The 4724-nt window shown below is 34.6% G+C and overlaps 1 long non-coding RNA gene across 1 annotated transcript; it reads left to right on the forward strand.

Annotated features, from left to right (window-relative positions):
- Positions 1-897: 897 nt before the first annotated feature.
- LOC104960143 (uncharacterized) lies at positions 898-1934 on the forward strand. Its single transcript, XR_799956.1, has 2 exons — positions 898-952; positions 1042-1934. It is a non-coding gene; the product is annotated as an uncharacterized lncRNA (long non-coding RNA).
- Positions 1935-4724: the final 2790 nt, after the last annotated feature.

A 4724-nucleotide genomic window follows, 5' to 3' on the forward strand; every position in this document is an offset into this window, starting at 1 on the left:
ATATACACCTGAACATCAGCAGGAGAGGACTCTTTAAAGTAGAGACACTACATACTGATATACACCTGAACATCAGCAGGAGAGGACTCTTTAAAGTAGAGACACTACATACTGATATACACCTGAACATCAGCAGGAGAGGACTCTTTAAAGTAGAGACACTACATACTGATATACACCTGAACATCAGCAGGAGAGGACTCTTTAAAGTAGAGACACTACATACTGATATACACCTGAACATCAGCAGGAGAGGACTCTTTAAAGTAGAGACATTACATACTGATATACACCTGAACATCAGCAGGAGAGGACTCTTTAAAGTAGAGACATTACATACTGATATACACCTGAACATCAGCAGGAGAGGACTCTTTAAAGTAGAGACACTACATACTGATATACACCTGAACATCAGCAGGAGAGGACTCTTTAAAGTAGAGACACTACATACTGATATACACCTGAACATCAGCAGGAGAGGACTCTTTAAAGTAGAGACATTACATACTGATATACACCTGAACATCAGCAGGAGAGGACTCTTTAAAGTAGAGACACTACATACTGATATATACCTGAACATCAGCAGGAAAGGACTCTTTAAAGTAGAGACATTACATACTGATATACACCTGAACATCAGCAGGAGAGGACTCTTTAAAGTAGAGACACTACATACTGATATACACCTGAACATCAGCAGGAGAGGACTCTTTAAAATAGAGACACTACATACTGATATTAAGCTGAACATTAGGAGAATAGGACCCCTTTAAACTAAACTAAAATTAAAAGATAGGATACTTTAAACATTAGACACTTTTGTAACGTCAATGCAGTGTTATACATACTAAATATAAGAATAAATGTTTCCCTCACTGCTGCTGCTTGTGTTCACAGTGTGTCTCAGATGTTGACCACACAGGCGGACAGATTCTCCCCTGAAGAGGTCAGAGCTCCACCTCAGACTATTACTTTTAACTAAAGACATTATTCTCTTTGAATATTGACATATATTTGTTAACTCCTTTTCCCCAGCTGGGAGAGATGTTCACAGCGTTCCCTCCAGATGTGGCAGGAAACCTGGACTACAAGAACCTCGTGCACATCATCACGCACGGAGAGGAGAAAGACCAGGAATAAATGATCCTCTGATTTAAAAACAAACGTGCAGAAAATGAGCAGAAATACAAATAAAATGTCTCACGTTGTATTTTGTATTATGGTATCAACACATTTTAATGTAGTCATAATAGTCGGTGTATGTGTCTATAAATACTGCAATCTCTTGATGTGTATTTTGTGAAATTAAAAGTTTGACACCAAGAAAGGAAGTGTGTTAATTAAATATATTAATATTTTGTCCACAACTGGTCGTACACTTTATCCTAGACATTTGAAGTCCCATTCTCAATCCTAATTCTCAAAAAAAGACACAATTTCATTCTGTATTTAAAAATGAAGCCTCGCAATTGGTAATGCACAAGTATAATTTTCACCCTCTGTCCACTTGATGTGTATCTATAGACAAGTCAAAGTACCGTTTCTCACCGTCCCAAATAATACAAACATACACATATACTACATTGTTACTTGTTATACATACATATACACACCTGAACACACACATACTCACATTCAACTTCTTTCTTTCTCAGCTTGAAGTGTTGCTATTCTACTTTTATTTTCACACTTTATTTAGGTAGCTTAAAGCCATTTTCTCCATCCAGTCCATTGTTTTAGTCATCAAAATACGATTTTAGACAAATGAACTCACATATTGTAATACAGGAAGTTCTGTTTTGTTTTTATTTCTCTGTCAACCTTGATGTGTGCTATTCTTTTGCTTTTGGACACTTTATCCAATTATTTAAAGATACCTAAAAACACGATTTTCTTTCTGTATATTTAAAATGAGCTCACACAACTTGTATTACAGGTGTTTCTGCATCATTTTCTTTCTCTGTCATCTTGATGTGTTATTGTTGTTCTTGTATTTTTACACTTTATCTAGATAAATCAAAGTCAAAGTGTCGTTTCCTTCCCAAACAATACAAAATACACATATAAAATAATACATTGTTACTTGTTCACATATACATAAACACCTGGACACGCACTTACATATACACATACTCAAATTAAACTTATTTCTCTGTCAGCGTGAAGTGTTGCTATTCTTCTTGTATTTTCACACTTTATTTAAGTAGCTTAAAGCCATGTTCTCCATCCAGTCCATTGTTTTATTCATAAAAATACGATTTTAGACAAATTCACTCACATAATTTGTAATACAGGAAGGTCTGTTTTATTTGTATTTCTCTGTCAGCTTGACGTGTTGCTATGTTTCGGCTTTGTACACTTATTATCTAAGAAGTTTAATGTACCTTTCTCAATCTAAATTCTCAAGAAAAACACGATTTCATTCTGTATTTAAAATGTATGTTAAATGCATAATGTTTTTCCTCTGTCAGCTTGATGTGTTACTATTTTTTGGCTTTGGACAATTTATCGAATTAGTTTAAAGTACCTAAACAACTATTTTATTCAAATTAGCTAACACAATTTCTAATACAGGACATTCTGCTTTATGTTTCTTTCTCTGTCAGCTTGATGTGTTGCTATTTGTTGGCTTTGGACACTTTATCCAATCATCTCAAAGTACGTAAAACACGATTTTATTCTGTATATTAAAATGAACTCGCACAATTTGAAATACAGGAGTTTCTGCATCCTTCCCTTTCTTTGTCAACTTGATGTTTTGCTATTTAATCTCCTAGGCCTATATCTAAGTAGGTTAAAGTCCCCTTCTCAACCGGTCCATCAGGGGGCAGCAGCGTCTCGTTTCCCCGCATTCAGCCTCCTTGAAGCGGCTTGGCGAGCAGTGCGAGGTGCGGCAGAGAAAAACACTGACACCATCGCTAGCTAACAGCTAGTGCGGCTTCTTTTTTTTTATCTCTGTTTTCTTATCAAAACCCTCCATTGGATGCAGATTTTGTAATTCATCGCGGTGTTTAAGTAGTTTATTAGATTGTGGGAATTATCTTTAAGCAGCTAAATTAAAAACAGGGTCACTGAAGAGCATCTGTACCCTTTAGTCGGAGAAGCTAGGTAGCTAATGCTAGGCTAACATCCATCAAAACGTGCTAACCTAGATTTCACAGGTTTATTTTAACATCAAATCTACCATGGCTGATGTGGACAAACTCAACATCGACAGTATCATCCAGCGACTTTTAGAAGGTAAGGACATATTGACATGTAATTTGTTAACGTGTTTTGGTTGATATAGCCGTAGGATTTTAACCTAACTCCACTGAAAAATGGGCCAGTTTCATTTTATTGTATTTTGTGTAAAAAAAAACAAGAAACACTTTAATAATTTGGTTTTTTTAAACGTGTTTTATAAGTATCTGTAATTCGGCTTTAATTTGTTAGCACTATTTAAATGTATTTCCTTTTTATTGCTTACATTACACTCTCAATAACCACTGAAGTATGAAGAGAAACACCGTTCATTCCTATGGGAGTTAATCAGTGGCGGATGAAGCCCAAAATAGAGTATATTAGTATTACTATATATAGAGAGAGTATACTCAGATAGTACCCGGATCATTATTTCATAACAATACTGCACATAATTATATTTAAATATTCTTCATTTTTTTGTAATAGTATACTGTCTGTTGGTCGTTTTCTTTAGCATATCTATATTTCATGCAAGTTATATTCTATATCTTAATGTTTTAAGATAAGATATACTTTATTCATCCCATGCATAATAGCATAAGGCATTGCACATGAGTGAGAAGTAATTAAATACAAATAAAGATTATTAAAATATACATATGAGCACTAGAAGATAAACAAAACAATAAATAGAAATATATTTAATATCTTATAATAATTTTTTCATTATTGTTTTGGTAGTTTCTTACAATTGATATTTTTTAACTGTGTATATGTAGGCAAATTCCTATATTTCTGCTCATCCGGGTCCTTTTGCTTACAGAGCATGCGCACTAGAGTTTTCCCTTAAGTCCCGCCTCCAATCTCCCGCTCTCTGTCAAATGAAGAGGAGAGATGGAGAGAGAAAATATCTCTAGATTCAGCTTTTTAGCTTCATTTCACAACTTTTAAACCCTAATGATTAAAATAAAGGATATACAAGTGTTCGTGCTGGGTAGTTTGTTTAGCTACAAAATAAAAAAACCGCGGATTTACAGGCGTTTTATTCCCAATATAAGTCAATGGGGAAAGTCTTTTTGGGCCAAAATGACGTCATGGCAGCTGTAGTACCACCGTTTGGCCACTACGGAAATTTGCTTCAGCCAACGGTGCACTTCTTGTTTTTAACATCTTGTGAATGACCTAGCAGTCACCTTTTTTCTTTTGGGTTTGTTGTCATTTCAAGGCTTTTTTTGGATCCAGATTGAAGATTTTAATGTACAGAAAGGGCACAAAACATCCAACACACACTGTATTTATCACACACAAATATCAGAATACCTTTTTGCATTTGTTCCAGCAAAAGACAGCTTAATATTACCTTAAAAGCATGCATTAAAAAATATTAAAGATACCACATTTGAAAAAGAAACATTACACAATTTAAAAAATACACATCCTGTAACAGTTCTGAGATTTAGCAGCCAGGTATATAAACAAAGATTCATGATTCAAAGGTTTTATTGTCATATGCACATACAGTGGAGAAATGG

The sequence above is a fragment of the Notothenia coriiceps genome, unplaced genomic scaffold, assembly GCF_000735185.1.
Source record: "Notothenia coriiceps isolate Sejong01 unplaced genomic scaffold, NC01 NC01_scaffold00031577, whole genome shotgun sequence".
Classification (NCBI taxonomy): Eukaryota; Metazoa; Chordata; class Actinopteri; order Perciformes; family Nototheniidae; genus Notothenia; species Notothenia coriiceps.